Raw genomic sequence first — 24,235 nt, forward strand, 5'->3', positions numbered from 1 at the left:
AGATGTATTGAATATGTTTCTACTGAATAAGATATTTTTCATTTCTAGTGAAGCCTGGCCTATTCTTATCTTCCGACTGCCTCTTTCTTTGGTTTTGAACACTCCAGGCACCTAAGATTCTTAAACCAGTACACAGGCCTCCTGTACATTTCCCCTGGTAAGACATTAAACATGAACATTATTTCCAATTACAGACTAATTTCCATTGATTGATTCTGAATATATATAATTTAAGGGTATCTTCCAAACCTCATGTAGATAACCAGAAAGATACTTGCCAAAGATTTTACTTTGTTACTTTGCTTTCAAGATAAAATCTCTGTTTTAAAATTATTTTGTATTCATTAATCTGTAAACTCTTGGGAATGACACAATTCTATCTAAACACTGTAGGTAGGTAGGTAGATAGGGAGAGAGAGAGAGAGAGAGAGAGAGAGAGAGAGAGAGAGAGAGAGAGAGAGAGAGAGAGAGAGGAATGTGCATATGCAAAACTAAAGTTATCAGTAATCACAAATTAACAGATGGTGTATGTGTTGACATGTGTAGTTAATTATAATAGTTTGTTTCCTTTATGAATGTCAATCTAGGCTCAAATAATATATTAATATTTCAAATTTCACTGGGGATGTTTCTTCAAATAGTCCCAAATGGATAACAAATATTAGTAACTTCTGAGTTTTCCTAATTATTTTGTAGTCATCAATTTTAGAAAAGTAAAGCTCATTTATTAATAACTGACTCTACTATTATAGAGCCTAAAATGACATAAATTATTACACTGCATCAAGCCTAATGATTTCTGTAGATGGAACTGAAACTGATGTTAACAGTGTTCATTGCATCTAAAATATAGCATTTATTGAATTGATTTTACTTAAAATCGTCATACCCTACATGGGGCTCTGATAAAGAGCACTGCCTTTTTTGAAACCTATGCCAGAATTGTTTGGGTTGCAAGTAAAGTTTATTTAAATATTCTCTAAAAAAAATTAACTTATCAGATCACATAATCTAGTAGGAATCAGTTCAAATTCATCATTGGGCTGCGGTGTCCTTCCAGATTGTGTCTCTGTTCCCTGCCAATTCTATCATTCTTAAACTGAATGGGCAGTAGGATTAATAACGACTTCTGTAGTTTTCTGTTCTCCAAAGTTCACATGAAGCTTTAAAACATAAAGAAAAGGAGAAATTAAAATCATATCCTCATTCTCAATAGTCAAAGGAAAGTGATTAACATTAAATTAATTTATTATATAAGTGTGTCCTATAAAGGATTCAACCTAGGCTGCTGTATGTTCTGCACAAATGCTTAATCACTGAGTTATACACAAGACACTATGGGCTATTTCATTTTATAAATAACTCTTAGAATGAAGGAATTCTCCTCCTAACATGAGCAAATATCTAGGCAAAACATATGAAATAATTATTTGTAGAAATATTATTAGGGGCTGTGTATGATTCTGTTTCACAAAGAAAGGGAAATATAGCAAGTGAGTGTCACAATTGTTCTGGCTAGTTGCTTGGTTCCAAATTTCTGAACACAGTACAGGGGAATGTGCCATGACACAGGAGATTCTAATAGCCATAATGAGGTAAGAAGACAGAGACTGTTTTGGAGCAATGAAAATGACTGAATTTATTGAGCATGTACTGCAATAGGGCACCCTGAAGAAAAGCAAGCCCATAAATCACTGCACAGACTTCCTAACAACTTTGATGGAATACTAAGCCTTATGTACTAAGAATAAAATTTTCTAAGACTAGTGCATTAGCTACTTTTCTGTTGCTATGATAAGACACCCTGACCAAGACAACCTTTAGAAGGAAAGGTTTATTTGGTTTATGATACCAGAGGAATAAGAGGCCATCATGGTGGGGAAACAGGTAACCAGCGGCAGGCATGGCAGCAGGAACTATATGCTGAACGTTCATGTCATGAAACACAAGCAGGAAACAGAGATAGTAAACTAGAGGTAGAGCAAGGCCTTAAGCTCTCAAAGACTTGTCCTGATTCATTACATCTTCCAGTAAGACCACATCTTCTAAACCTTGCCAAACAGCAACTGGGACCAGATGTTTAGGGTGCTCAAGAGAGTGGGGTGCAGCCGGGCGGTGGTGGCGCACACCTTTAATTCCAGCACTCAGGAGGCAGAGCCAGGAGGATCTCTGTGAGTTCCAGGCCAGCCTGGGCTACCAAGTGAGTTCCAGGAAAGGCGCAAAGCTACACAGAGAAACCCTGTTTCGAAAAACCAAAAAAAAAAAAAAAAAAAAGAGAGTGGGGTGCATTTCACATTAAGCCACCACAACTAGGCAAGAAATAACACCTATTGAGGATGTACTACCAGAGAAGAAACAACTGGTATCTTGAGCATCGTGAGATCAGCAACTTATAGACCCCACAGAAGCTTGTAAACATTGTACTGCAACCATGAGGAAAAGACTTCTTACCTTTCCTGAAGTAGAGGTCAGTGGAGATTCTAGAGATTCCATGTATTGAAAAGTGAAGTCATCCAGCTCAAAGGAGAAAGAAAGATGAAAGTGTTGGGTTCATTGATGGATGCTGCCATTTTTGTTTGTTTACTTTCTTGAGTTTATTTGTTTGAAATTCAAAATTTTCAATCTATATGTAGCGTAGGCTGATCTTGAACTCATGATCAAGAGTTTCTCCATCAGTGAAATCTTGTATATGGTCCTTTATTTGTCATCTTTTTTGACCTTGGCAGTAATATTTTTAACAATTTATTATTAATATATTGAAAGTTAGGGAGTATGTCAACTCCAATTATAAAAGTGTATGACTATTGAGCATAAGTATAGACAGAAATGCACCTCTGATAGATGTCATGAAAAGAGTTAGGTTAGACCACAGACAATTATTGTAGATTTTTTGTAAAATAAATAAGATGAATGAAATCATCTATATGATTTTAAAATTCTATGCATTACCTTCAGTGTAGCTATAACCATATCCAAAAGAATAGGACAATGTAGATTAAGAATATCACTTTTATGAGCATGTAGCTTATACCCTGGTTATCTTTTCTTTTCTCAGATCCTTCAAGGAAACAGCACCTCATCCTATTGCTCATTTAATTTTGCCTCCTCTCCACTAAACTGAGAGCTCTGTGGGCTAAAATTCGCATATGTCTTCCTATTAAATCCCTGGTACCTTGTTCAATGTCAGTCACATAATATGTAATTAAACACAGTGTTTGCTACTGACACTAGCACTTCAGTTTTTACCAAGTTCCTCAAAACTACACCTAGAAAGTGTGCTGAGCACCTGTCAGTCTGTCATATTTTATAATTCCAGGAAACAGCATACACATTGTGTAATGGGTAGCCATTACTTAAAGCAATAATGGTGATGGCAGGCTTTAGAATCCTTTGATGCATTGGTCCCCATAGACATTAAAAAAAAATGAGTTGGGAGGCCCATTTCTCTTTCTCTGAAAGACAGATTGAGGCATGGAAAGTTTTGAGTAGTTTATCTATGATAATCAACTAACCGGTAGATTCAGAATGCAGACCTTCATGGTTGTCCCAACAGAATTCCCTCCTGACGGCTAACTCCCTGATAAACTTTTACTGATTAAATAGATTTCCTTCATTTGCCATATTATTGGCTGTGCATTATCCTTACTGTATGTAATAATTCCATATTTCCTTATCTGTCCTCAGCCCTTCATTTGTACCCAGTTTTCTTCTTTGGAAAATAGGCCCTCCTTTTAAGGAATGATGCTGCTTAATTCTTCAGAATTCTCAAGTTCCTTCACTTAGACATGGAGTCTTAACATTACATTGTTTTCAGTGATATTTTTCCTGACTTCTGAGTTAGTTTATTGCAACTCAATATTGGGTGGCATGGCTTGTGTAACTGTATTTCTCAAATCTTTGTGCTTTGGGAGTTTTTCTTTAAGCACAGAGAAAGAGAGTGTCAAAAAATCTTATAACAACCCTCTATTGGAAAGTTCATAGACTTATTTGGTGTATTGATGCAATGTGGATATCTATATATATTTCTTAATATTTGCCACATCAATTTGTTATGAAAAAAGAGCCAAGTGGCCTAGTTTATTGCTAATAAACGTACAGAATATCCTTTTAAAAGAGACTACCAAAAAACCAGAAACTTTTTCCTCTATGAACATATTAAAAAGTGAATTATAACAATGATAGATACTGTCTCCAGGAAACACATTGTTAATATGTAATGAAATAGCTGGATTCGTTTTTCACACCCCATGTCTCATCCTATGTAATGTGAATGGAAGAAGCAATATAAAAATCCAGGGAAATACACATCCTAAGATTTTGCATTAAATAGAATACTTTGTGGTAAATGTTTTATTATAAATATTAGATAGGCCAGATTGGATTGCAGCTGGTCCAAGAGATTTTTGCCTCAAGCTTAAACTAAAGACACAAAAGAAACAATTTTTACCCATTTTACTCTTCTGTTCTCTGTGAACCAAGAAGACTACAAGGAAGAATTCAACTTTGAAGAATTATTTTTAAACCATTTAAAAATTGTCAAGAATGGAACAAGATGTTCTAAAAAGAAAAGAAAAGTTTCTATAGAAGCATCATGTGGACATGGTTAAGAAGAAATTTATAGCTGAAAATAATACTTTGTAGCTAGAGTTTTCCTGCCTGGCCCACAGTCAGGACAAATCTCTCTCACCTGCCAGTCCCACAGCCGCTCAGACCCAACCAAGTAAACACAGAGACTTATATTGCTTACAAACTGTATGGCCGTGGCAGGCTTCTTGCTAACTGTTCTTACAGCTTAAATTAATCCATTTCCGTTAATCTATACCTTGCCACGTGGCTCGTGGCTTACCAGCATTTTCAAATGCTGTTTTTCATCGTGGCGGCTGGCAGTGTCTCTCACTCAGCCTTCCACTTCCCAGCTTTATTCTCCTCCTTGTCCCACCTATACTTCCTGCCTGGCCACTGGCCAGTCAGTGATTTATTTATTGGCAACACATTTGCCATACAGACCATCCCACAGCAATACTTACTTAACCAACTGTACCAGGTTATATGGCTAACACAGAATAAGATGACAGTGCTGTCTCATTTTAGAGAATAAGCTTGCTCAAGTGAAGAATTCAGATCTATGATTTTGAAAATGACTATTCACACTTTTGTATTGCTATGGTAAATGCATGAGAGAAGCTACTTAAAGAAGGTTTCAGCACGTGGCACTTGCCCCATTTGCAGTGGACTGTGGAAAGACAGAGCATCATGGTAGGAAATCTGGAGTAGAGCCGAGCTGCTCATCTTCTGATGGCCAGGAGGCAGAAAAGAGAATGCTGGTACATGCATGCTTCCTCCTGCTTACTCTTTTGTTTTGTTTGGATTCCCAGCCTGTAGGATATTAGATAATGTCTCAGGAAATATTTTCAGGGATCCACACTTAGAGAAACTCTATTCATCTCCTAAATATGGTTCAGTCCAGTTTACAAGTATAGCCATCACAATCACATAGCTATGACTGTTCTGATTTCACATTTTTATCATTTATATGTTGTTCTGAAATCCAAGGACAAATACTGCATGAGTACAACCTCAAGGTTGTTTTCTTGTTCCTTTTTTTTTGACACAAGATCTCATTATGCAGTCCATATTGTAAACATTTCCTTCATTTTTTTCTTCTCTCACTCGTTTATTCACTCAAATATATGCTGACTCCCAGAAGCATGTTCAGTAACAGAGATGTAACTATGAAAAAAAACGACACCAAAGATCATGCTTGCTAGAACTTTCCTTGTAATAGGGGAGTGAGACAAGCACTGAGTAAGATGATTTCTGATTAAGGTAAACTCAAATGGAAAGAAGAATGTCAACCAAAGCCTCTGTGAGGAGGTAAAACTATTACCTGAGATACAAACAAAAAGGGAAGCCAGCCACAGCAAAGCTGATTTAGAGTTGAGAGAGCATCAGACACTGAGCCCACAGTAAGGACATGCTTAACAGGAATTCAGGGAGAGCTATGTAACTGCAAAATCCGGACACAGCCCTGAGCTTCCAAGTCAGAACACTTGAAGAAGAACAGTAGTTTTCATTTAAAGAGAGTTCAGTAAATTCAGATTCCAGGACCCACTCCGAAAGTAGATCCAAAAGATGTGACTGGTTTGAAATGTCTCACTCTCCTGATAGTAGATTTTGAAGCAAATGGCTTATATGCCTCATGCATGTATTAATAGTAACATCCCATGACACTGTAAAATAGTTACTGAACTAGTTACTCTTTTATTAAAGTGAATAAAGATTATATCAATGTTACAATACATTTTTAAATAGTACAAGACACTACAAATAAAGGAACTCCAATGATACAGAATAAGAAACTATACTGATAAATTCTCTCATCAATATTTTGTTGAAAAAAGGAAATTAAAAGAAAATTTCTAAACCATCTCTGGAATCTGAATTTACAAAGACAGTATCCAGAAGTGACTCTTGTTATACAGAAAGTAATTCCTGAACCGTGGGAAGATTTTCAGTATGTATTTGATGAGTAAAGACTTAAGAATCATGCAACTGAAGCATTAAAGAGTTTTTTTTTCATTTATTTTACATTTCATGGTGAAACAGAGAATACAAATGGACTCACATAAAGCAAATTCCTGTTATTTTCCTTGTGTTTCAAAATGATGTATAAGGATCATTGAAAGTTGCTGATTTTTTCCAGAATTAATGAACACACCTGAATGTGTATGAAAAGGACGATGCAGTTCCAGTCTACCCACATTCAAGTGGACATACTGAGCCTTGGGAGAAGGTAACTAACCCCAACTACAGATACTATGATGCTGAAATGTGCAAAATGCTAAGACAGTTGTGGTCAAGCAAGCTTGCTATGAACTTACTCACAAGAGGACGGAATTTGCATTCTAAATTATCCTGAGTGGCACATAAGGAACTGCTAATATGTATGGTACTGAGAATGGCACAATGTCTGTGTTTCAGAGTGTGACTAAACAGATCTCAAAGGGTGTACAGTGTGAGATTAATATTCACACATTCTAGGCAAGAAAGTTTTTCGTTCATTTGAGCCTGAAAGGAAGAAGGAAGAGCTCCCTCTTGCTCCAGTATTGACCATTTGGGAAGCAAAATAAAAAAAAAATGTTCTTCAAAAGCCACTGCTCTTATATATTTAGCACCTGTATTTCAATTCTGTAAGAGAAATATTTACAAAATCACTATGATCTTTCTACTTAATAGTTCATATGAAATATAATATTGATAAACATAATATAACTAAACTCAGTTGTATTTTACTTTCTTAGTCTCATATGTTTTCTCCTTAAATATTCCACTGTATATTGTTCACCCACCCCTTTTCAAGATAAAAGTGTAACCTTTATTAAAAATGAATTTCTAATATGTCATGTGATCAATAGATATAAGTACCTTCATTTTTTATATTAGTCTAGGGCTATTTTCCTTTTACTGTTGTATAAACAGGGAATTGAAGGGTAAAATAGTTAAAACTTAATGCTATAGTGCTAATGTGGCTTTTAAATCACGTCAGCTGCAATCACTGCATTATAATTAACAATTTATTGAACCAGCAATAAAATGAACATCACATTACTTCTTAAAGCAGCAGAATAAAATGGCTAATAAATAGCATAAGCCAGACAAATTGCAGAGTAATAGAAATTTTCTTAAGATTTATGGTGTGCAGAAAGATGGATGTGCTATTAGTAGGAGCTCCCATACTTGACAAAATTCTTTCACAAAGACATTGTTACCAGGCATGTCAGAGTTCACAAGTCTAAGTGGTTTATCCAAATTTCAGTTCTGTGCTATTACAGTGGAAAATACTCATTACAAGGTTTTGAAACTGCGAGCAATGTGTACATTTGCCAACATTCAAACTGCTACTGCCAAAAAGATACTAAAATATTTTATAAACTGTCAAATAACAAGTCTGCTAGCTTAATCTGAGTCTATTTTATATTATACAGACTGTAAAACTATTACATTAATTCACTTCCTAAAAAACTTTTAAGAGCAGAAAGCAGCCTGTCTAGAGCTGAATAAAGCCACTGCATTTTACCTATTAAAACCCTGGCAATGTCATATTTAGTTGGGAAAGCATGATTGTACACTTGGAATGAATCATACTCCCGTTAACAATGGACGTACTAACAGAAGCTATTAAATGAAGTGAGATCTCAGAAATATTTGGATTAGAGTCTAGCTGCTAGATTTATGATAATAAAGGGATGATACCAAGGCTTCTCCTGGAATATGTTCTGTGACGCTTTGTTTCTGACATGCAGAATAGTTCATACTCCAGAGTAAAAAAATAAAATACTTTTATTATGCATCTTGTAAAACAATTAGCAATATGTTATAAAGGATTTATTTTAAGCATTAAATTTTAATTATTATTATCAGTAGTAGCAATCAGATTAGCACCCATCATCATGATAATTATAGCAGCATAGGATCTCCTCTATAAAAAGTCACTCCCTAGATTGTTTTCACTGTTTAGTTCAATCAATAATGAGGGTCATTTGGCTCTGTGTAAGTCGAGAAGCATTCATCAAGTATTTTCTTCGCATTCCAAGTCTAAATTGACACACTTAAAAGGAAGCATATATTAATGTGTGTATTGATTCCTTATTGAAGTTGATTCCTTTAGATTAAGTTGCATGGCCTTTTCTAAGATGTGTTTGTGTCTATAACAGAGGGCTAAAATGATTTGCTTATTTCCTCTATGCTAATATATATGGAACAAATTAAGGCAAGAAGGCTGTCACTGTGTCAGTCAACACATTAAAAAATAACCCAGAAAGCATAAAAATGTGTAGATGTCATATCAAGGAATGAAAACACAAACTTCTTGGATTACTTTGATGAGGAGAGAGTCCAAACTTGAATTTACTTAATCTCTTTCTATGTCTTCTTCTTGTCCATATCGTGTGATTACTTTCCTATATGTAAACTGTTGCGTATGTCTGTGCCTGACTGAAGGCTGTTCCAGTACCTACCTGTCCCTAACAGGGAGACAGAAAGAAGAAGATTTCAGAAAGTACAGCATGGTGAAGAAATGATGTTTTACAGAAATCTCTAATACACTTTTACATTTGAAGACATGTTAGCCGAGCTGCACCTGAAGTGATCTGAAAAACAAATAGTGCTGCAAGCATATGTTATCAAGCTTTATCTGTTTATTGTTTCCAACAATTATTGCAGCTATTTTTTATATAAGATGCTTCCGAACAATTGGTTGTTTCCAGCATATGATTACACAACACACATACATACACCCATGCACTACACTGGGTCAGGGCATGGACAAGAACATAATTTAAGATTAAAACTATGTATTATCTTAGGTTATAAATGCTGATTGCATGTGAAATGCAAGGCAAAAAAGGTTGGTTCTTACATTGTTCTCTCAAGGACAGGTTAAACTTAGACTGAGTACACAGTAAGACAGCAGATTAAATACATAGTCTTAAATGGTCTCAACTGGGTATTAACTTTGTTATGGGGCCCAACAAAAGTTCAGTGTATTTGAATATAAAAGATATTTCATAAAATTGTGTGCTTATGTGTCACTATTACAGAGAGACATATAATACTGACAATAAAATTATTTTTAAAACACCACTTTTTTTCACTAGGATGCATTGTGACCCCTATTCTGGTACCCTAAAGTTCTCACCCATGTTGTGCTTTTCCAGTGAGAATTTAGAGCTAAACTCTAGTGTCTCCTTGTAACAATTTCCCAGTACATACAACTATAGAATGTGTGCACATCTTAGAAGGTGCTTTGGAATAAATGCATTTTTTTTGCATATCATGTTTCTCAGATTCATCATATCTCCATATATTCTGAACTGAGGGATCGCATCTTTGGTCCAGACAGTTTGTGTAGTGAACAACCTTAGAAGTTAAAGATAGTGGTTCCCTTAGGAATAAAGGACAGATGTGCTTATGGCCCAGTGTGAAAGCTGTGATTTCTTAAGCTGAGTGTGTGCTTCTTCTGCCTTGAAGTGTGCGCATATATGTGTATATATATATATATATATATATATGTGTGTGTGTGTGTGTGTGTGTGTGTGTGTGTACATATACATATATGTGTGTACATATATATATATATATATATATATATATTCTTTATTGTTCCTCTTGTATTACCTGGTGGAAACTCAGCATTGGAAAATGTGTATGGAAAAACTCTGTCTAGATAATGCTAATATTTTGAGGAGTTAACTGGGTTTATTCTAAGTCAGATTATTTTATGCCTTTGGGAAATAGCTACTGAATTCAAGCATTGTCAATTCACAAGGTTGTATTTTAAACAGTTAGCAACAATTTCAGAGAAGATGCATATCCAATATGTACTCAAATTTCTTAAGCTGCTCACCTTTAGTTGCAATAGCTTACAATTTTGCAGTGAAGAAATGATATAAAACAAAGAGGAAAACATTCTACAAGTGATCCACACAACATATTGCAGAAGGGTCCCGGGAGGGAAACCCAATGAGATGAAGAGGTAATAGGTAGAAAAAAATGCTTTGTTTTTCATTCTTAAAAAGGAAAAATGTTTTTTTATTCTTAAAAGCTTTATAGGTTTCAATATATATTATATTATCTATATTAGAGGGAAGATTAAATGTCAGCACAATAAGGATAGGATCTCTGGTAAGAATTTATACTCAAACATCTACCACTGTATAGAAATGACAGTTTCATTTACCAGGACATGTTGAAGGAGAACTGGATTAGGTGAGAAAGAAGGGTTAGAGATATGCATGGCTGAGCATTTAAGGGCACATACTGCTCTCACAAGGATGTACATGAATTTGTTTCCCAGCACCCACATAGGGTGGTACACAACTGTCTGTAATGCCGGCTCCATAGGATCCTCCACTGTCTTCTGCAGTCTGCAGCTATCTGCACTCATGTACACACACCCACAAAAGACACATAAGGAGACACGTGATTGAAAATAGATCTTTGAAAAGAAGGTTAGAAATAAGCAACGTGGTATAGGTAAACTGTAAGAACACTTAGAGCCATTTGTACATGTTTGAGAAATATATATAAAACATTTTTATTTGTGTTAGGAATATTAGAAAAATATACTATAATTTTTGGAAGTTAAATTGATAGTGTATATCATATCTTCTGGCCCAAGGCACATTATTCACATGAACAGTCTTTATTTGTCTTTAAAAAACATAATTTATGTCAATTAAAATGAATAAAAATAAAAATCAGAATTTAGCTTTTATAGCTATAGAGAAACATGTTGGACACATCAATTGTCATATTCTTCCATTTTCCAAACCACACAGTGGTTTTGGTGTATTTGCTTGTGCCATTTTTTGTTTGTTTCTCTGTGACTCAAAAGCATGTACTGTAGCTTGAAAGTTCTTCAGTATAAATTAACAAATATGCATTCCTACAGTCACTCATTAATTCAATGCGTATGCTTCTGTGCTAAAGCATCTATGCCAGTTAACTTAGAGGATGATATTCAATATTCACTATACATGCATATCACTACCGGTAAAACAAGGAAAAAAGACGAAAGAAAGAATGACACTTTGATACTAAAATAGAATTTACTTTTCTCATACCTTTACTTTTCTCTTACCTAACAGTAAGAAAATAACTTTTAAAAAGAAGAGTATCAAGATTGGAGACAATTAGGGTGTTTCCTAGCTAATTGATAATTTCTAGTTTTCTTTCCTGTGTTTTATTACTAAATTTACAACACTTTGCAAGAAATCATTTGGATTATTTGCCAACAGTTAAAATACTAAATAATGAAGAACCTTGTTCTCTGAAGCTAACTCCAACTATCTTCAAAACAAGTCAATTACAATCATCTCACAGGACATCACACACTCCTTTTTTTCTCTGATGCATTATTTTGCTGGTGTGTTCTATGCTAAGGATTTTGAAATACACACACACACACACACACACACACACACACACACACACATACACACCCCATAAGGGAAACAGACAACTACTAAAAGATTCACTCAGTACCATTGATGATAACTAAGTTATGAAACCAGGTTAGTGCATGTGAACACATTAAAGAATATAGAAAACTAGGGAGGGGTTTGGGATTTAGCTCAGTGGCAGAGCACTTGCCTAGCAAGCACAAAGCCCTGGGTTCAGTCCTCAGCTCAATAAATATATATAGAACACTACATACATGAATACTATTAAGCCTTTTAAAATGGCAAGCTATATTTTGTGACAATAATGATGAACCTCAAAGATGTGTATTAAGTAAATGCTGTGGGATGGTATGCATGTCAAATGTGTTGCTGATTGGTCAATAAATAAAACACCGATTGGCCAGTAGCCAGACAGGAACTATAGGCGGGACTAACAGAGAGGAGAATTGAGAGAACAGGAAGGCAGAGGGAGACACTGCCAGCCGCCACCATGACAAACAGCATGTGAAGATGCCGGTAAGCCAAGAGCCACGTGGTAAGGTATAAGTTTATATAAATGGATTAATTTAAGATATAAAAACAGTTAGCAAGAAGCCTGCCACAGCCATACAATTTGTAAGCAATATAAGTCTCTGTGTTTACTTGGTTGGGTCTGAGTGGCTGTGGGACTGGCGGGTGACAGAGATTTGTCCTGACTGTGGGCCAGGCAGGAAAACTCTAGCTACAAGTAAATGAAGGCAGAAACAATAAGTCACCTTACTTGATCTTACACATATATAAAATATCAAAAATGTTGAACTCATAGGAAAAGAAAGTAAAGTGGTAGTTACTAGTAATATGGTGGCATGATATCAGGTTATGTGTAGTGTTTTTTTTTTACTTTTGGGTGGTCTAATTAAACAAATGCAGCATAAAAGAATACAACACATCTTTGCATCATTAAACAAATATTTCACAGCATAAATGAATGTAATGCATATTAAATTAATATTCTACAGTAGTGATGTTTGTTCAAGATCACATAGATTTATTTAGAAAGAAAGGTAAATTCATACAATCTATTTTCCACAATGATGATTACTTATATTAAGTTACATTGTATATTTGAATATACATATATACATATATTCATACATATACATACATATACATATATATATACAGACATACATATATGTATGTATGGATATATATATATATATATATATATATATTCAACTATACAAAACAGCAGAATGTGATCTGAAATTTAAAATGCCAGCTCACCTCAAGATCTGGCTATACTTACCTTGGGTATATACCAAAGATGCTTCATCCTATCACAAGAACACATGTTCAACCATGTTCATTATTGCTCTATTTATAGTAGCCAGAAATTGGAAACAACCTAGATATTCCTCAAAAGAAAAATGGATAAAGAAAATGTGATACATTTACACAATGGAATATTACTCAATTGTTTAAAAAAATGACATAGAGAAATTTGCAAATTGGACAGAGCTAGGAAAAATCATCTTGAGTGAGGTAATTCAGATCCAGAAAGATAAATATGGTATGTATTCACTAGTATGTAGACATTAGCTGTCAAATAAATGATAACTAAGCTAAAATTCACAATCCCAGAGAGGTTAGGTATAAAGGAAGTGACTAGGCAGGACACATGGATAGCTCTGGGAGGAGAAATAGATTAGATTTGAGGATTGAACTGGAGGAGAGGAGCACAAAGAGTATGGGAGCTGGAGAATCAGATGGGGAGGGGTTGAGGCAATAAAGACTTCCTAAAATATATGAAGGTGATCCTAATGAAGTCTCCAAACAATGAGGAAGATGGAGTCTAAACTTGGCCATTTCTCATCACCAAATGAAACTTTAAGGACCAGGGACTGGGTTGCATCCAATTGAGTTGTTGACCGAATGGTCCTACGTGTGGCTGAAAGTTTTCCTGTGTCCTGCCCAGTCCCCAGCCACTCAGACCCAAGTAAACACACAGAGGCTTATATTACTTTTAAACTATGAACATGACAGGCTTCCTGCTAGCTAGCTCTTATACCTTAAATTAACCCATTTCTATTAATCTATGTTTTGCCACATTTTCTATGGCTTTACCTGCATCTTATTACATTTTGCTCCTTGGGCAGCTGGCTGGCATCTCTCTCTGCCTTCTTCTTGTCTCTCTAGTTAGAATGTCCTGCCTAACCTTATTCTGCCTCACCATTGGCCAAACAGCTTTATTTATTAACCAATCAGAGCAACACATATTCATAACATGCAGAACAACATCCCCATCACCTATGGAAATTTCCAAACAACCCAGGCTATTACAAAGACAATAGGTAGCTTTCCACAAACAAACAGCAAGTCCCCATTGCTGAAGATAACACTCACATAAGTGATTGAACATGAAGAGCTCAAGCTGGTGCCTGCATAGAACTTTCATCCCTAAGTTCCAGTGTCTTTTGTACAGAAAGGTACTCTGCATGTTACCAAAAGAGAAATATATGTATAGCAGAATATATATTGTCATCAGAGAGGCTTCATTCAGTCACTGATGGAAACAGATGCAGACCCATAGCTAAACATTAGATGGAGTTCTGGAAATCCAGCAGAAGATGGGGAGAAAGGATTGTAGGAATCAGAGGGATGAAGGACATCACAAGAAAACTCACAGAATTAACCTAGGCTCAAAGCGGCTCACAGAGACTGAACTGACAACCGGGGAGCCTGCATGGGACTGACCTAGGCACTCTGCATATATGTAACAGTTGTGTAGCTTAGACCTCTTGTGGGACTCCTAATAGTGGGAACATATGCTGTCTTTAACTCTTTTACTGGCTTTTGGGACACTACTTCTCGTACTGTGTAGCCTTGTCCAGCTTTAGTACATAGGGAGGTGCTTAGCCTTACTGCCACTTGATATGTTGTGTTTTGTTGATACTCATGGAAGACCTGCCCTTTCCTAAGCAGAAACAGAGGAAGAGTGGTTTGGGGGACAGTAATAACAGAGGAGGCATGGGGGAAAGGGTCAGGGAGAAGAGGAGGGAGGGGCAAGTGTGGGTGGGATGCTAAATAAATAAATAAATAAATAAATAAATAAATAACTTTATTTTTAAAAAGGAGAGAGAAATATAAATACCAACCCAGCCATGAAATCTTTGTTCTACAATGCTGTCCTGCTACAAAATATGCTAGGGCAGTGGTGGCACAAAGCTTTTAGGAGCAACCAACCAATGTCTGATTTGACTTAAGGCTCCATAAGATGGAACATATGCCCTGACACTGCTTGGGTGGCTAAGAACCAGAGTCTAGATAGCCCAGAGACTCAGGGTGAAACAAATACTGTTAGTCTAAAAAAACAAAACAAAGAAAAATTAGTGTGATAACATGATTCCTAATGATATTCTTTTATGCTCAAAGATAAGTGCATTATTTATCCAAAATCAGAGAAGCTTTCTACTGTAGCAAATGGGAATAATACAGCCAGATAATACACAGAGAGGGACCTTGGAACACACAGCTCTAAATGGGGTGTCTCCTCAAGAAATTTTCACCTCAGAACTCAATAGACAAGGAAGAAGAAAAATTAAAGTGTAAGAGCCAGAGTGGAGGGCAAATACCAGGAGTACCAGACCCTCTAGATCAACATGATCAAAGCTCATATGAAATCACAGATACTGAAGCAACAAGCACAGGGCCTCTGAGTATATATTATAGCTTCCAGTTTAGTATTTTTATGAGACTTCCAAATGTGTGAACTAGTGAGTCTCTGCTTCCTATGCTTTCTCTTGAGGCACTTTTTCTTTTTTGGTTTGCCTTGTCCAAGTTCAATGTGACAAAAATCTTATATTTTATTTGTTATGTTAGAAGCCTGTTCTTTTCTAAAGGGAGTGGAGGTAGTGAGAAATCGGGAGGAGCAGAGGCAGGGTAAAGTGTAATTGGGATATATTCTATGAGAAAAAAAATCTGTTTTCAATAAAAGGGAAAAATAAAATAAAAAAGCCAGTTCAAGATTAATCAAACAATGGGCATAACAGTGGTTAGGAGTATATACTATTCCTTTAAAGTATTTTGGTTTCCAGGACCCAAGTCAGGCAGCTCACAGCTGCCTGTAACATCAGCTCCAGGGAATTTAACACTCTCTTGCCTCTGCAGTTACTCACACAGACACAGATGTACACAAATAATTAAAAATAAAAATTAAATATTTAAAATAAGCAAATAAAGTTCTGAGCTCTTAGCCTGAATCAAGCATGGAACTCCTTGAGGAACAATGCCTTTATGAAATTGGCATTGGTTGTTGTTAACCAGGAAATGGTCCATTTTGCTTGTGTAGAAAACAGAGCCCAGTAAATGGATTGTAACTATCCAGGTTCTCACAGTGATACCCACCCACAGGTGGGGCACACATATGAGCCGTATTCACAGTCATTCACCCCTTCAGCAGATGAGTCAGAGTTTCCTTAATTCATGAGAATATGATCATATAACTGACTGAAGTGCCTTGATTGTAAAGCAAAGATCAACGTCCCTTGTGAGAGGCACCAACAACCCCCTTCTGAAGGTGTTCTGGATACAGGGCACTAGTTAAATGTAATTAAGAATGTCCTACATAAACTTCATAACTTTTAAAATGCCTAAGGCCCACTAAGACTATGTCAGGAATATGTTTCATCAGCCATTTCTACTAAATATTCTTGAAGGATATCCTCCGTTCTTTGTTCAGTAGTGTCATTTTTATTGAAGAGATTGGTGGTCTGAAGCAAGAGGTGACACTATTCACTGATAATCCCAACACACAGGAGATGAGGCAGATAAAGAGTTCAAGGACAGACTGAACTTTATGGAGGCAGATAGTTCAAGGACAGCCTGGACTTTATGGGATCCTCTTTAAAAAACAAACAAAAGCACATATGAGGAACACATGGGTTAACATATAATTAAATATTTTCCCAGAATTATTGAATATTCTAATTGTATATTTTCTAGTGATCTCTAACTCACTTGCCTTCACAGATCACTAAAGCATTTATAATTTTGAAAAGGAAGACCTATAACTCATACGTAAACATTAAAACTTCGGTTACATGATTTCATGTTTAAGAAAATCGAATGAAACTAACAATCTGATCCCTGATACTCCTGTACTGACTTTCCTGGGTATTTTAACAGCTAGGTATCTTGACTTCCTTGACTATTATTCACCTATATCCTAACTCTTTTTTTGTAATTTTTATTATTAAGAAAGTGTCTATTCATTTTACATACTAACCACAGATCCCCCTCCCTCTTCCCAGCCCCCATTCCCACCTCCTCCAAGGCAAGGAGTCAGCAGAGCCTGGTACATTCAGTTGAGGCAGGTCCAAGGCCCTCTTCACTGCAATAAGGCTGTGCAAGGTGTCACACTTTAGGCACTTTGGCTCCAATAATTCTGCTCATGCACCAGGGAAGAATCCTAATCCCCCTGCCTGCGGGTCGCCCAAAAAGTTCAAGCTAAACAACTGTCTTGTGTATCCAGAGGGCCTAGTCCAGTCCCATGGGGCTCCTCAGCTATTGGTCCACAGTTCATGGGTTTCCACTAGTTTGGCTGGCTGTCTCTGTAGGTTTTCCCATCATAATCTTGATGTCCCTTGCTTAAAGAATCTCTCCTCTCTCTCATCGATTTGACTCCTGGAGCTTGGCCTTGCACCTGGCTGTGGATCTCTGTATCTGCTTGCATCAGTCACTGGATGAAGGCTCTATGATGACAGTTATATCCTAACTTTTAAACCAATTCAGACTTTGGGCCTTACTATTTAGAGAAGCCTCTATCTGGGAAGGCGTGTCCTTCTTTGCTCTAGATTGGATTGGGTAGTTTATGATGCCCACTCAAAAATTTCATTGCTCTTGTGGTGCTTTACATTGATAAATTACACATGCATGCCACTTTGAAATTCTGACGACGTGCTCAGTGTCTGAAGACCACCACCCATTCATTTAACCAGCACCATCAAGGCCCTAGAACACCAACAAAACTCATTGAACATGGAGAAGTCAAACTGGTGCCTACCTAGAGACTTCACCCCTAGTGCTAGTATTTGTGCTTCTGGAAAATACTCTGTATGCTACTAAATGAGAAAGACAAAAACAATCCAGCTACAAGTCCTTTGACCTACAATGATGATCTGCCTGCAAGTTATGCTATTGTAATAATGACACAAAGCTTGTGAGAGTAACCAATTAATATCTGAATGGATTTAAGGCCCACTACATGAGCTGGAACACATCCCCAACACCGGACAGGTGGCCAAGAACCTGAGACTAGATAGGCCAGGGATCTAGAATAAAATCAAATACTATGGTTTTGCAAAAGGAACCCAGCAACAAAATGAATCCTAAAGACATTCTTCTACACTCATAGACAGTTTCTTGCTCAGGCATTATTAGAGAAGCTTCCTCCTGCAGTAGATACAAATACAGAAACCCTTAGTCAGACAATGTGAAGAGAGGCAGGGACTTTGGAACAGTCATTATTAAATTGAATGTCTCCATCTGTTTTCTCCCTCAGAACTCAGGGAACTGCAGAAGAGAAGACAGAAAGATTGTAAGAGCCAGAAAAGATGGAAGATATTAAGGTAACAAAGCAAAGTAACACAGCTTTACAGTGTTAAACAAATGCAGCATAAATTGATGCGTAAACAAATACATTATTAAACAAATATTCCACAGTATAAATGAATGTAACACATCTTAAAGTAATATTCCACAACAGTGATGTTTGTCCAAGAGCACATAGATTTATTTAGAAAGAAAGGTAAACTCATACAATCTACTGACCACAATGATGACTACATGTATTAAGTTACATTGTATACTTGAGTCAGGAACACATTAAACTTTAAGTATCCTCACTATAACCCAATGATAACAATGTGCAATATTTAATTATAATTAGGTTCATGTAATATTATGATATATACATATATCAAACCATCATGCTATATTTCATAAATATTTATAGTTTTCCATTTGTCAATTATATATAGGACAAAATGAAAAAGCCAAATATAGTTGAAAAATTCTTCTTATGTATACATTTATATATTTACACATATATATGTATATATATATTCAACTACACAAAATGGCAGAATGTGTTCTGAAACTTAAAATGCCAGCTCACCTCAAGATCTGGCTATACTTACCTTGGGTATATACCAAAGATGCTTCATCCTACCACAAGAACACATGTTCAACCATGGATGAACTCAGGGAACTGCAGAAGAGAAGGAAAGAAAATTGTAAGAGCCAGAGAAAATGGAAGATACTAAGGTAACAAGGCCTTCTAAACATAGAGGGACCAATGAACATATTAGCTCAGCAAGACTGCGACAGCATTTATAGGGCCTGAACGAATCAATGCCTCAAAAGCCTCTGTCATTAACCGAAAAGCTATTTTCAATTGATGACCACTTGAAAATGAAAAATTAGTTTTTCCCACAGAGTCTGACAATGGGTACAAGCCACTCTTTTTTTAAAATTTTATTTTATTTTATTTTACAATACAATTCAGTTCTACATATCAGCCACGGATTCCCTTGTTCTCCCCTCTCCCGCCCCCTCCCCTTCCCCCCAGCCTACCCCCGGGAAGGCCCCAAGACTAGCAGTAGATGGCCAACACAAAACAAACTCAATGGCATCATTGAAAGATCTTTGTCTCATACATAATGTTTTGTCAGGGCATTATGTTTTTAAACCTCATAGGTCATTTGGTGTGTATATTATAGTTTCTGATTTTGTATTATGAGATCCCTGTATGTGGGAACATCTATGTTTCTATGCCTATATGTACTTCTTGTCCTTTTTCTCTGGCACTTTTTCTTCCATTTGTTTATTCTGTCCTACTCAGACTTGGATGTTATTGTTTTATATTATTATCATTATTATTATTATTAATTATTCTTCCCTCATATATTACATCCTGACTGCAGTTTCCCCTCCTTCCCCTCCCCCAGTCTCTCCCCCTCAACCTCTCCTCTTCCCCAGATCCACCTCCTCCTCTGCCTCCCCTCCTAAAAGTGTTAACAGGCCTCCCAGAGACAGCAAACAAATAGAGTATAACAAGCTACAATAAGACCAGGCACATACCATGACATCAAGGTTGGACAAGGCAACACAGTAGGAGGAAAAGGGTCCAACAAGCAGGCAAAAGAGTAAGAGACAGCACCCACTTGACTGTTAGGAATTCTAGAAAAACACCAAGCTACTCAGCCCTAACAGAGGACCTAGGTCAGATCCCAACAGGCTCCCTGATCTCTTTGAGGCCCCATGAGTCCCAAACAGTTAATTCTGTGGGTAGTGATCTAGTAATGTCCCTGATGATCTAGTAATGTCCCTGATCCCTCTAGTTTCTCCAATCCTTCCTCCCTCCTGCTCCTCTGCAGGACTCCCTGAGCTCCGCCTAGCTGAATGTTCTGCTGTGGGACTCTCCATCTGCTCCCATCAGCTGCTGAATAAAGTCTCTCTCTGCTAGGCTCCTGTCCCAGAACACTCTGCAGGCAGGACAAACTGTAGGCCAAGGTTTTGTGTTTGAGTTGGTGTCCCAATCCCTCCACTTGAGGCTTTGCCTAGTTAAAGAAGATGGGTAGATCAGGCTCTGTGTCCCCCATTACTAGGAGTCTTTGTCAGGGTCACTTTTGTAGGTTCCATGTTTTCCTTGCACTAGGTTTTCACCTCACCCCTGAAATGCCCCACAATTCCACTCATTTCTCACAGTATTTTCTCCCTCCCTCTCACTCACCTGATCACTCTTGCTCTCAACTCCACAAGCCCCTAGAATATATAAATATATTCGATTTCTCCTTCTGAGGGAGATCCTTGAGTTCCCCCTAAAGCCTGTTACATAGCCTCTCTTGATCTGTGGACCATAGCATTATTATCTTTTACTTTATAGCTAATCTCTACTTACAAGTTAATGCATACCATGTTTGTCATTCTGGTTCTGGGCTACCTCAGTTAGGAAGATTTTTTTCTGATTACATTCATTTGTCTGCCCATTTCATGATGTCATTTTTTTAACAGCCAAGTAGTATTCCATTGTGTAAATGTACTACATTTCTTTATTCATTCTTCAGTTGAGTTACATCTAGGTTGTTTCCAGTTTCTGACTATTAGGAATAAAGCTGCTACGAACATAGTTGAGCAAGTGTTCTGAGGTAAATTGATTGCAAATTTACTAAGAAACAATCATATTGATTTCCAAAACGACTGAACAAGTTTGCACTCCCAACAGCAATGGAGCAGTGTTCCCTTGTTCCACATTCTCCCCAGCATGAGCTGTCATTTGTGTTTTTAACTTTATCCATTCTGATAGGTGTAAGATGGAATCTCAAAGTCATTTTGATTTGTACTTCTCAGATGGCTAAGGATGATGAATATTTAAGTGTTTCTTGGCAATTTGAGATTCCTCTGTTCAGAATTCTGTGTTTCTATATGTACCCCAATTTTAAAGTGGATAATTTAGTTTGTTTATGCCTAGTTTCTCGAGTTCTTTATAAATTTGTAATATTAGCCCTTTGTCAGATGTGGAGTTGGTTAAAATCTTTTCCCATTCTGTGGGCTGCCATTTTGTCCTATTGACAGTGTCCTTTGCCTTACATAAGCTTTTCAGTTTATGAGGTCTCATTCATTAACTGTTGATCTTAGTGCCTCTGAGACTGGTTAAGGAAGTTGTATGTTCAAAGCTATTCCCTACTTTCTCTTTCATCAGGTTCAGTGTATCTGGCTTTATGTTAAGGTCTTTGATCCACTTGGTCTTGAGGGGTTTTTGTTTTTGTTTTTTTTTTGTTATTGTTTTTGTTTTTGTTTTTTGAGACAGGGTTTCTCTGTGTAGCTTTGTACCTTTCCTGGAACTTACTCTGTAGTTCAGGCTGGCCTTGAATTCACAGAGATCTGCCTGCCTCTATCTCCCAAGTGCTGGGATTAAAGGCATGCGCCACCACTGCCCAGCAGGACTTGAGTTTTGTGCAGGGAGATAGACATGGATCTCTGTATTCATCTACATGTTGACAACCAGTTATGCCACTGCCGTTTGTTGAAAATACTTTCTTTTTCCCATTGTACATTGCTGGCTTCGTTATCAAAAATCAGGTATCCATAAATGTGTGGACTTACTTCTGGGTCTTCAATTTGATCCCATTGATCAACATGTCTGTTTTTATGCCAATACCATGCAGTTTTTAGTATGACATAAGTGTAACATGGCTTGAAATCAGGGATTGTGATGCTTCCAAAAGTTCTTTATTATATAGAATTGTTTTACCTATCCTGTTTGTTTTTCACTATGAAGTTGAGTATTGTTCTTTCAAGGTCTGTAAGTATTGTATAGAAATTTTGATGGGGATTATGTTGAATCTGTAGATTGCTTTTGGTAAGATGGTCATTCGTAGTGTGCTAGTCCTACTGATCCATGAGCATGGGAGATCTTTCTATCTTCTGATATCTTCTTCAATTAGAGGCCAGATCGTTTTCTAATGAGAGACAGAAGGGGTGTGGATGGCAGTGGGAGGGGAAGTGGGAAGATTCTTTGAGGAGGTTGGGAAGGGTAGATCATAATTAGACTATATTGTACAAAAAAAAACTATTTTCAATAAAAATAAGAAGAAAAATGGAAATAAAATTAAGGAAAATGGAGAGATACCTTTCAAACTACCCTTTAGTATTCCTTGTGCTGTTTGAGCCTCTGAATCTTGAACTCCAAAGTCATGCTGTCAAATTTGCTGTGTGCAGCCAGGTTAAGGAAAAACATTGAGTGTTAATCTGCCTGCTTCTTTTTTATATAACAAACTTATATTCACAAATAATGTCTAAAGATATATCAGGATACTCTACTAAATCATAGGGTCTCTTTACACCAAACAAATTCCTGATTGAAAGGATTTTAAAATTTCTAATTCTCTGATCAAGTTGTTTAACTGATGAACTAAATGTCTATCAGTCAGATTTAGACCCTGGTAGTCAACTAACCACAAAAAGATATTTAATACAGCCATGAAAGAAACATTGCATGGGCTATGCCAGTAATTCACATTCCTATGCCCACATAGACATCACTAATCAATCACAGGATGTTAAATTGTAGAATTTAGATAAAAATCTTAGTCCTTTTGTGCACATCTCTCCACACAGCTACTACAAATCATATAGTCTAAGAATCAAGATGAAACCCATTTGCCATCCTTGATCTAATGGTTTGCCTCACCTTTCTAATGACTTACCCTGTTATGAATAAATTATCATCCTGATCCAGTCTTTAAACATTTCCCTCCATGCTACTCTGAAGATGGAACTATTTCTCAAAAAGGTGCACAGCTAGCACTTTATGGTCTCAAAGTGTCCTCAGGCTCTGTCTTCCACCTTTGACTTTCAATCACCCAATTTGCCTAGCTTGAATTTTCCAAAAAACTGCAGACTTCATTCAGATCAATTTTGTTAATGCCAATTCTATCATAAAGAATATCACCTAGTTACCCAGACATTACTGTTACTTTTCCTTGGTTCTCCCCCTTAAATACCTCTTCCATTTGTTTACTAAAATATATGCAAGTATTACCTACCCACCAATCCTGATACAGGATAATAAAACAAACAAAACAAAAAAAATCACAAAAATAAAACTGTAATCAAAATTTGATGATGAGGAGTAGAAAATAAGTGACTCCCACAACAGGACACAGTAATGAGTTAACATGGTACCACAGAGCAAACATATTTTCCTGATCTTGAGACTGAGACTGATGCTTCTCATTAAAAGTCTAATTGAGAATCTGAGCTCAATTAGAAGTATATGTGAGGGGGCTGGAAAGATGGCTTAGTAGTTAAGAGAAGTGGCTGCTTGCTCCTGCAGAAGACCTGTGTTCAAATTAAAGAACTTGAATGTCTACTGACAACCATCTGTAACTCCAGTGCAAGGGAATCTAATGATCTCTTCTTACTGGCCTCTGTGCGTTCAAGACACACATGTGGTGCAAAAGGCATACATGCAGGCAAAATGCCCATACACGAAAGAAAATAATTAAATGTGAATGTATGATTTGTCTGCATGTGTGGGTATGTATACATGGTAATTTCTGTTACAAAATAAGTACTGTAGAATGCCTTGCATAAACCAAATTTTGACTTGTATGCAATTTTTCAAGAGATTGATAATAAATTAAGTGTGTGTGTGTTCGTGTGTGTCTGTGTCTGTGTGCTTGTGTGTGTGATGGGAAATAATGTAGGTTGGGTGAACTTTAACTGGG

This window comes from Peromyscus eremicus, chromosome 4 (genome assembly GCF_949786415.1).
Source record: "Peromyscus eremicus chromosome 4, PerEre_H2_v1, whole genome shotgun sequence".
Taxonomy (NCBI): Eukaryota; Metazoa; Chordata; class Mammalia; order Rodentia; family Cricetidae; genus Peromyscus; species Peromyscus eremicus.